Consider the following 11,809-nt stretch of genomic DNA (forward strand, 5'->3'; position numbering starts at 1 on the left):
AAAGGGATAGGAAAGGATACTACATACTCATAAAAGTAAAAATCTACCAAGATGATATTTCAGTTTTTAAAATCTACGTCCTAAACACAAGTGTACCCAAGTTTATAAAAGAAATTCTACTATAGCTTAATTACATATTCACATTCACACACTGGTAGTGGAAAACTTCAATACCTCACTCACACCAACGGACAGGTCATCTAGACAAAAACTAAACAGAGAAACACTGGAGCTAATAGACCTTAGAAAGCAAAAAATCCAACAGATGTTTAAAGAACGTTTCACCAAAACACAAAGGAATATATATTCTTCTCTGCACCTCATGAAACATTCCCTAAAATTGACCACATACTCAGACACAAAGCAAGTCTCAAGAAAACTGAAATAACTCCCTGAATTCGATCAGACCACTACATATTAAAGCTAGATATCAACAACAACAGAAAACTTACAAATTCACGGAAACTGAACAACTCTCTCCTAAATGAAAAATGGGTCAAAAAGAAAAAGAAAGACATAAATTAAAGACTCTAGAATTCACTGAAATGAATACCCAGCATAACCAAACTAATGGGACACAATAAAAGTGATCCTACAAGGAAAGTCCACAGCACTAAGTGCCTACACTAAAAAAATTGGAGGGATCTCATACTAGCAACTTAACGGCACACATAAATACTCTAGAAAAAAAAAGAAGTAAGCACACCCAAGGGGAATAGATGGCAAGAAATAATCAAACTAAGGGCTGAGATCAATAAAATAAAAATAAAGAACAAAACAAACATGAGCTGGTTCTTTTAGAAAACCAACAAGATAGAAAAACTCTTCTCCAAACTAACTAAATGATGGGGAACTAAAGAGGACACTGAGGAAATCCAAAGAACCATGGGAACATACTTATAAACCCTGTACTCCACCAAATTAGAAAATCTAAAAGAAATGGACAATTTTCTTGATGGGTACCACTTACTGTAGTTAAATCAAGATTAGATAAACAATTTAAATAGACCTGTAACCCCTAGTGAAATAGAAGCAGTCATTAAAAGTCCAGAGCCAGATGGTTATAACACAGAATTCTACCAGACTTTCAGAGAAGACTTTCAAAGAACACCAAAACACCTCAAATTATTTCACAAAATAGAAACAGAAGGAACATTGCCAAATTTATTTTATAAGAACACAGTCGCACTGGTGAACCACATGAATACTCAAAAAAGAAAATTACAGACCAATGTCCCTCGTGAACATTGATATCAAAATACTCACAGACCAATTCCAAGAACACATCAAAAAGATCATCCACCATGATGAAGTAGGCTTCATCCAGAGATGCAGGTCTGGTTCAACATATGAAGATGAGTCAATGCAATATACCATATAAACAGATGGTAAGAAAAACATTGCATGATCATCTCATTAGATGCAGAAAAGGACTTTAGCAAAACCCAACACTCCTTCCTGATTAAAAGTCCTGGAGAAATTAGGGATACAAGGGACATACCTAAGCATAATAAAGGCAATTTACAGCAAACATATAGCCAACATCAATTTAAATGGAGAGAAATTCTGAGCAATTCCACTAAAATGAGAAACAAGACAGGTTTTTCATTCTATAATAGCTTGTTTGAAGTTTTAGCTTGAGGGGATCAATGGGATACAAATTGGAAAGGAAGAAGTAAATGTATTGTTATTTGCAAATGACATAATAATATTTGTAAGTGACCCTAAAAATTCAACCTTGGAACTACTACATCACCTTCTGTGAAGAGGATGGATACAAGATTAATGAAAAAAAAAAATCCTCAGTCCTCCTACATAGAAACGGCAGACTGAAAAAGAAATCAGGGAAACAATACCCTTCAAAATAGTCCCAAATAATATAAAATATTTTGAGATAATCCTAACCAATCAAGTAAAAATCTTGAATGATAAAAACTGCAAGTCGTTGACGAACAAATTGAAGAAGATATCATAAAGTGGAAAGATCTCCTATGCTCATGAATAGGTAGGATTAGCATAGTCCAGCCAGCCATCCTACCGAAAGCATCTACAGATACAGTACAATTCCCATCAAAATCCCAACCCAATTCTTTACAGACATTGAAAGTACAATCCCAACTTCATATGGAGACCAAAAAGAAAAAAGAAAAACAACCCAGAATTTCTGAAATAATTTTGAACAATAAAAGAACTACAATAGGAATCACCATCCATGATTTCATTTTGTTCTATAGTAATAAAACACTTCGTGATATTGGTACAAAAATAGACACATGGATTAATAGAATTTAACTGAATAACAAGTCATAGACCCACATGTCTATGAACACCTGATTTTTTTTTATAAAGAAGCCAGAAGTACACACTAGAAAAAAGACATCATTTCAACATCATTTTCAACAAATGGTGCTGGTCAAACTGGATGCCTACATGCAGAAGAATGCAAATATATCCATATTTAGCATCCTGCACAAAACTCAAGTCCAAGAGGATCAAAGGCCTCAAGAGATGCACTGAACCGACAAAGAGAGCACGAGGAATAATCGTGAGTGCACTGGCACAAGAAATGACCTTCAGTAGCGCAGGCACTAAGAACAACGACGAATAAATGGGACCTCAGGAAACTGAAAACCTTCTGTCAGGCAAAAGACATCCTCAGTGGGACAAAGCAGCAGACTACAGAATGGGCCTAGTCCACAACTGATAGAGGACTAATATCCAAAATATACAAAGAACTCAAGAAACTAGTTATCAACAAAAATAACTAATTTTAATAGTGGGGTACAGATCTAAGCAGAGAGTTGCCAACAGAAGAATTCCAAATGGCTGAAAAAATACTTAAAACAATATTCAATATCATCAGCTAGCCACCAGGTAAATTCAAACCAAAACCGTTTTGAGATTCCACATTACACCTGTCGGAATGGCTAAGATCAGCAACACCAGCGATAGCTCATACCGGTGAGGATGTACAGCAAAGGAAATACATCTCCACTGCTGCTTAGAGTGCAAGCTTGTACAGCCACCATGAAAATCAATATGGTGATTGCTCCAACAATTGGGAACTGATCCACTTCAAGACCCAGCAATACCACTCTTGAGCATGTACACGAAGAATGCTCTGCCGTACCACAAAGACACTTGGTCAACCATGTTCACTGTAGCTTTAATCATAATGGCCAGAAAGTGGTAGCAATCTAGATGTCCCTCTACAGAAGAATGGATAAAGAACATGCTCTGTGTTTACACAATGGGGCACTATTCAGCTATTTTTAAAACGACGTCATGAAATTTGCAGGCAAATGGATGGAACTAGAGAAAAATCATACCGAGGGAAGTAATCCAGACCCAGAAAGATGGATATGGTCTATATTCACCCATCAGTGGATATTAAACATTAAGTAAATGATAGCTACACTATAATCTGTAGAGGGGAGAGATTAGGGAAAGAGGAGGAGTATAGGCAGGACACATGGATCTCCATGGAAAGGGGGAAAAGAATAGATTTTGTGAGTGGACAATGGAGGATGGGGATGAAAGCAAGGTGGAGAATCAGGTCAGGGAGAGGTTTCAATGGAGGGAGAGAGCATGGGAGAGATGATTCAAATTAGAGAACATTTGGGGAACGGTGTGGGAATCTATTGCAGTGGAAACTTCCTGCAGTCTATGAGGGATATGGAGTCTGAACTTGTACCATGCAAGGTTCCCAATGGCAGGAAAGGATGTTCCCCAGACTGCCCAAGTTTATGCTAGGAAAAAGGATTTCTCTCAGCAAACTGACAGTGGGCCTCCATTGCCAAGGGCGACATTCACATAGCTCTTTCAATGTGGAGAGGTTAAGAGGGTACCTGCACGGAGCCTTCACCCCTCCGTTCTAGCCAGTTTGGTGTGGGAAGGTACTCTACAGGCTACTGAAAGAAGTGAGGACACCGATCCAGCCACAAAATCTTTGACCTACAATCTTTCCTTCCTGAAAGATATGCTATGGCAATCATTGACACAGAACTTGTGGGAGTAGAGAGCCGGTGTCTGATCTGACTTAAGCCTACAGAATGAGAGGGAGCCCATATCTGACACACTGCTTGGGTGACCAAGAACAAGAGACGAGGGAGCCCAGAGACCTGGGGAAAACCAAACATGACTGGTCTGAAACAAACAAAAAACACATAAAATGATTCCGAATGATATTCTTCTATTCTCATAGATAAGCGCCTTATCCAGTCATCACCACAGAGGCTTCTTCCTGCCGCAGATAGAAACAGATGCAAAGACCCACAACCAGACGTTCCATGAAGAATCTAATTTGGAAGTCTCTATCCAACCCCTCCTTTCAGAGCTCAGAGAATCCTATGGAAGAGAAGGTAGGAAGATTGTAGGAATCAGAGCTCATGGGTGACACCAGGAGAATAGGGCCCTGAGTCAACTAAGCAAGATACACACGAGGCTAAAGCAGCAAGCACTGGGCCTATGTAGACCTACACCAGGTCTCTGCATATCTATTACAGCCATCAGCTTAGTGTTTTTATTGGGACACCTGAATGTGAGAATAAATGGATCTTCTGACTCGTGCGCCTGCTCTTGGGACTCTTTTCCTCCTGTTGAGTTTGCTAAGCCACATCTGACTTTGATATGGTAGTTTTTGCTTCATCATATTATATTTTAATTTGCTAATTTTGGCATCTGTCTCTTAGAAGTCTGCCCTGTTCTGATGAAACAGAAAGGAAGTGGATCCAGAGGAAAGGTGAGGTGATGGAGGAACTAAGAGGAGTGGAGGTGGGGGGACTATATTCGGGATATATTTATGAGAAAAATAATCTATTTTCAAATTAGAAGAAAAAAAGAAATTGTAGTTTCCTCTAAGGGAGTCTCCCTGGAGATCCAAACAACTCTCGAGGATAGGCTGGGTGCCCAACGGTACATTGATGGCTGTTATTGTAAAAATATAAAAAATAAAAAGGTAAGGTTGTGGTTTGGGGATTTAGTTCAGTGGTAGAGCGCTTGCCTAGCAAGCGCAAGGCCTTGGGTTCGGCCCCCAGCTCCAAAAAAAGAACCGAAAAAAAAAAAAAAAGTAAGGTTGTCTTTTACCTCGCTAGGTCTGACACTTCAGTGCCCCAAGATATCTGCTAGAAACACATCCCAACTCCTTGGCAGCCCAGTGTCTCCTGCCGCCTCACACTTTCCTACACTCAAACCATCACATAAAAGAACACACAACACAATAATCTTAGATCCAATCGATAAGATATGATTGCCCACTTAAACATACAAAGCTCAGTACCATCCATCCCTTAGGAACATTGATAACAACCTGTAAATACACAGAGCGAGATCTTTACGTCAGCCTCCATTGTCCTGTCACGACTTCTCCCCTTCTCTCCTGTCTCTCTTCCTTTTCGTTCCAGTCTCCTCCTCTTCCTTCAAACTTCTCTCCCAACCATCCTTCCTTCTCGTCCAATGACAGGCCTCCTTCTATCTTGTGCCTGCCTCACCTGTGACATCAGGGACATCTTCGGAGGTTCCTTGTCCCACAGGTAAGGCCTTTGGGCGGTTTTGCTTCGTTTTTATATTTTTTGTCTTTCTTTAGCCTACAGGTCGTTTGCTTATATAATTAGTTTCTAGCTTAGTGTTTCTATGGGATTCCTGAGTGTGTGAGTGAGTGAGTTTCTGTATCTATATGGTTTCTTGTGCCTTTTGGGGGGGCTCTTTCCTTTCTGTTTGGTTTATTTTATTATTACTCCTTAGAAGCCTGTTGTTTTCCAATAAGAGTCAGAAAGGGAGTGGGTTTGGGTGGGTGAGGAGGTGGGAAGGAACTTGGAGAATAGAGGGAAGGAAAACCATAATCAAGGTATGTGCTATGAGGAAAAAAATACTTTCAAGAAATGAAAACAAACTATTTGTGTACTATGGATGTGTTACCAGCAAGCGTCTTTTAAAACATTCCTGGTCCAAAGTCTGAGTGCGACGGCGCATGCCTTTAATCCCAACAGTCAGGAGGTAGCAGCAGGTGGGTCCCTGTGAATTTGAGGCCAGCCTGGTGTGCATAGTGAGTTCCAGGACAGCCAAGGCTACAGTGTCTCTAAAACAACAAAACATCGCTATTTCACTGTAACAGTTCACTGACGTAATGGCTGATAAAATGTTTGCCACAAAATAGAAAACTACCAGTGTTTGTAAACAAGCTATGTTTGTAAATTTGTTTTAATTTTCAATTTTTTAAAAAAAAAAATTTCGAGTCTGATAAGAATTTCACAGATGAGCCAGAAAGAGAGAGAGAGAGAGAGAGAGAGAGAGAGAGAGAGAGAGAGAGAGAGAGAGAGAGATACAGAAACAGAGACAGAGACAGAGACAGAGGGGGAAAAATCTTCAGTTTTTTTAATTCTTTGACAACCATTTCTTATCACACGGGCTCCCCCACCTGGCAATGTTAGGTAATGCAGATAACGTTTTGTTTTTCTTTGGGTAAGGGCTTTAAGGACTTGAGGCACTGAAGTTGTATGTGCTAGGTATCATATCATAACAAGCTAGAGAAAAGGTGACGTGGCCAGACCAAGGTGACCCATGCACCATGGCTCGCACAAAAATCCTTCGTCTAGATTATTAAAGCTAGCCATGAGGCCAAATCCTCATTGTGTCATAATGCAGCATTCATATATCTGTTTAGTTCCCCTAGTTCCCCTTGGGTGTCTGTTTCATGAAGAAAAAAAAATCACAGTGAAAAACACTGCAAGGACAAATCAAAAGTGTCTCAAAGCACACAGAGCTAGAGACAGGATGCACATTTCTGCACCCATGAAAGAAAAACCTAATGAAAACGGATCAAAAGGTTAACACAAAACTTAAGTTCTTCATAGCTACACTAATATACAAAAGGAAAAATTTGAACATGAGGTTTGGGATATGATTCTTAAGGGGTATTCATCTGCAGCATATATTTCTGCTGTTTTCATCAATTCCTTACAAACAAACACAAACTTGCAAACACTGAACTGCATTATGTCAAAAGCTTGGGTTTGCACTGTTGGCTAATACGCCACTCAGAATAACACGAAAAGGCATTCGTCGGGTGCTTACCTTTCATATTGCTTAAAGGTACCCTAGACACCAAGGAGTAGGTTTTGGTTTTTAGTTAACAAATCTAGGAGGTAGGATTGAAGTCCTAACATTGATTGAGTCATGACTTCTGATTTTATTGACATGAACAGCAAGAGGTTCTCCTGGCAAATGACCAAGAGTCCCAGCCACCCTAGTGAGGTCTCACACTCATTTGAGAAGAAACCATCACTCAGATTCCCATCTTATTTGAACCTTCCACGACTCCACTCTGCTCACCATCTGCCTCCAACTGCAAGAGAAACTATGTGAAAAATAGCCACAAAGCACAATCCATACATGGAAGTGTAAGATAGAAATATGTTGGTTTGGGTCACCATATTTTGAAGTACTGAGCTGTGCAGTAGCATGTAGCTGATGCATTTTATAGGTAGATAGATAGATAGATAGATAGATACATACATACATACATACATACATACATACAAAGATACATAGATAGATACATAGATAGACACATAGATACAAAGATAGCTACATAGATACATATATAGATACATAGATAGTACATAGATACATAGATAGATACATAGATAGTACATAGATACATAGATAGATACATAGATAATACATAGATACATAGATAGATACATAGAGATATATATGTGTGTGAGTTTATATATATTATATATATGTTTATGTATATGTATGTACACATATACACCGATATTTTTTAAGTACGTAGGGCACACAGCCTTCAACTGCATCAAATTATCCTTTACCAAAATATCATAGAAAGCTCAGGTTGGCAGAAGGGATTCAGAAAGATTTGCAGAAAACATGACATTTCTCCATGCGAAGGTTAGAAAATTTGAAAGCTAGTCACTTGCCCAGTAAACAGATTCCATGAATGCCCTGTGCTCCAGTCACCAACACCCCAGCAGCTGGCCTTCTCTGCAGGGCATCAAAATGAATTTGGTGGGACAAAACCTCAGTAAGCTCACGTCTCTTAGTCCGGACGATAAAGTTAATTGAAGGTACTACAATGGCAGGATTACAAGGAACCATCGGATCTCCAACTGAAAACTGTTATGTCTTTAAGGGTTGGCATCGTCAAACCTGCTGTAAAAATCAAACAATGAAAGTGCCTGCTGCACAGAAGACAAGGCTTAGGATATTCCTATCCATGTGACAAGCCAGTCCTCCTACTCACACTTGGGCTCCAAGAGAGGCAGAGACAGGAGACCTGCTGACTGCCAACCTGGTTAAGACTATGCAAGTCCCAGGTTCAGGAAGAGAAGCTGTCTCGAACTAACAGGTCAAAACCAATAGAGGTGGACACCTGACACCTTCCTTAGCACATACACTCACAGACACACATACATAAATAACATATATATATATATATACATATATATATATATATTTCACTCTGTTATGTGTATATGTGGGGCAGGTAGCATGCACATGAGTGCGGTATCCACAGAGACATGAAGAAGTTTCCTCTGGAGCTGGAGTTATTAGCCAATTCAGTGTGGGTGCTGGGAACCGAACTCTTTTTAACCACAAGCCATCTTTCCAGTCCCACAAAAATCATTTTTAAGAGACACCAGGAACTACTCTATGAATTCACATTTCCAAAATAGGAGTTGTTAAATCAATCTAGCCAATGACTCAATCACCAGCTCATGCATTGCCCAACACCACTGAGCCTGGTGATTTGCCATTGGGTCTGCTGTATTTAACAGTAAAAAGAGAGGTCATTAAGTATATGGAAACTTCGAGTCATCTCAAAAACTATAGCTACTCAGCAAAATATGACTTATAATATTACCGATCTTCAGTCCTAAGGAAGCCACTTGGTAAAATCTGACGATTTTATTTCTCACTGTTTCCTTTGTGGTTTAGTGCTTTGATTTGAGGAGTGGGAAGGGTAACTGTAGAAAGTCCTTCAAGAATAATGTCACATTGCTATTTAAGCAACTGTGAGCCTTTAATGACACACGGAAAACTGAATAGAAGGAGCCAATTATTTCTAAAATTGGAGGGTTGTCAGCAAGATAAGTACTTAGTGCTTAGCATCTCCACTCTGTGGTACCTCCTCTCCCGAGTACTTGGTTTTAGAAAGGCTTGCAGAATAAATAATTGGGGTTTCTTGACCATGGTGAGGTTCTCTGTGTATGCAACCATTAATTTGTAGAATTATAGGGATGTGTGTGGTTTGTTATATTTAGTGGATTATTATTTGCCTTGTAGGTTAACGTGAGTTTTTTGAAGAATTAACTATACATTTCCAAATGGTGTAAGACTTAACTGGGAAAGTGACTCCATTGCAGTCAGTCACGCTGTATGTCCCAAAAATAGTGTCATGTTGAATCGTTTCATTATCTGCTGACCTGTTAGAAGTGACAATATGCCAAGAACTAAAAAAAATTCACATCAGTAAATTTAAGACATGTCTGGTTTTCTTTTCAACTCTGAGCCTAAGATGTGAAACCATCTGATCATAATTGGTTCCCATAAGTGGTTTCAGAATCTGCCATAGAAGTGACCATTAAAACATCTGGGAAACAATACCGAGCAATCCAATTAGTTCCGTTACTCGCATTCTACTTGGTGTTACTTTATTTTGTCATTCGTTTATTTATTGTTGGGTTTCTGGTATGGAATCTAAGAACCCGAATATCTGGGCAAGTCCCATGCCATTGATGCTCATCTCCAGCCTCCTTTTTGCGTTATTTTTTCCTCTCATTAGGTTTTCTAAGCTGGCTGTGAACTTGAGTTCCTCCTGCTTAGTCCCTGAGAGTTCTCAGGGGTCCAGGTTAGTAGACAATGTTGTGCTTCCTATGGGGTTACCATCCCCTTCAGCTCCTTCAATCCTTCCCCTAACTCTTCCTTGTGGGTCACTGACCTCAGTCCAATGGTTGGAGTAAACAACATGTTTTGATGATTTATACATTGTAGAATGGCTCAATCCAAGTAATAAACAGGGTTTTTAAGTGGTTATTTAAATAGCTATTTTAAAACCCTCAATTTCTGAGTAAATCAAACATTTAAGTACTAAGAAATGAAATTTAAAGATGCTTAGAAAATAACATGGAGGAGTCTTCTAAATTTACTTTAACATAAGAGCAAGGTCTTTCTAAAGCAATACCCAAAGACAGAAAAAGCCTAGTGTTAGGCTTTACTATGTAAACATTGAGTTTTTAGTGATCAAAGAAAACCCTAAGGACTACCATCATCTTACTCCCAGATCTAGCCCCAGACACAAAGCTCCTGCACCAGCCTTCCCTGGAGAGCCACCCAGAACTACATTAGATAGTGCCATCTCCAAACTCCTAGGCCTATTTCAAGATGCACAGATCTTAAACCAGTATTTCCTATTGAGCTCTACAGAACCTCACCCACCAACACCATCTCCACACTCCCAAGCTTAGCTCAGCAACACAGCTTCTGCACTGGCTTCCCTTGGTGTTTTGGTTACTTTTCTATTCCTATGACAAAACACCATGATAGAGGCAACTTATAAGAGAAAGCATTTAATTTTGGGGATCACAGTTCCAGAGGATTAGACTCCATGACCATCATGGAGAATAGTATGACAGCATGAAGACAGACATGGTGCTGGAGCAGTAGGTAGCACCTGATCCATAAGCATAAGGCATAAAGAGATAACTAACTGGGAATGGTGTGGGCTTTTGATACCTCAAAGCTGACTCCCAGCGACACACTGCCTCTAAGGCCACACCTCCTTTCCAAACAATTCCACCAACTAGGGACCAAGGAAATGAGCCTATTGGGATCATTCTCATTCACACATGTGAATCTCAATCACCACGTGGTGGTTGTGCCCAGAGTCAACCCTGCCCATACCACCACCTCTACACTCCCAAGTCTATCTCCATATATGCTACTAGAACACTAACTTTGCCTGGTCTGCTCATGAAGCCCCAAGTTATACTGCTATTTCCACATTCACAAAGCTCCTGCCTGGCCTGGGGCATGCTACAATCTCACATTAAATATGTAACCAAGGAGAGTGGTCTACATGGCTAGGACACATCACAAAAACACAATCAATAGGAAAGGTACAACAAAATGTCCTCTCTAGACCCAGTAGTCCTATACAAGTGCTGTGTAATAGAATTACCTAGGTTAAAAGAAAATCTAAACTTTATCATAAAATCCAAAGAATTTAATAAAAGCTTGAAGAAATGCCTCAATGAACTTATAATAAATTCCTAAGTGATGTCCAAGAAAATAGAAATGTATGACTGAATGGAATGATAAAAAAAATTCAGGATTTGAAAACTGAATTCGGTGATAAAATAGAAGTATTGGAGAAAAGTCAAGCTGAAAATTTAAAACTCAGTAATTCAATTAGACAATTCAGAAGAAAGCCTGACAAGTTAAAACTAGTAGAAGACAGAATATCAGTACATTAAGCTAAAAAGGAAGAATGGACCACTCAAAAATATGAAAAGAATCTGAATGCATAAAAGGAATATGCAAAAACTATGGGATACCATGAAAAATAAAATTCAAATATGTATGTAGATGAAGAGAAGAATATCAGGTCAATATTCTAGACTAGAACTCCAACAAAATCATAGATAAAAAGTTACTCAAATTAAAAAAAGACAACATACCCATAGAGATGCAAGGACTACAGAGAACAAGAAACAGATGAGACAAGAAAAGAAATGCCCCACAAATTTAATAAGGACAAGAAAATATTTTCAACAAAATCCTAGAAGGA

The 11,809-nt window shown here is 39.1% G+C and overlaps 1 protein-coding gene across 11 annotated transcripts in view; it reads right to left on the reverse strand.

The window, feature by feature from the left end:
• The window catches only part of LOC147999817 (uncharacterized), a 120,225-nt gene that overhangs the window by 22,740 nt on the left and 85,676 nt on the right, over positions 1 to 11,809 (reverse strand). The gene's annotated exons all lie outside the window — the stretch shown is intronic.

The sequence above is a fragment of the Rattus norvegicus genome, chromosome 18, assembly GCF_021556685.1.
Source record: "Rattus norvegicus strain SHRSP/BbbUtx chromosome 18, alternate assembly SHRSP_T2T, whole genome shotgun sequence".
Lineage (NCBI taxonomy): Eukaryota > Metazoa > Chordata > Mammalia > Rodentia > Muridae > Rattus > Rattus norvegicus.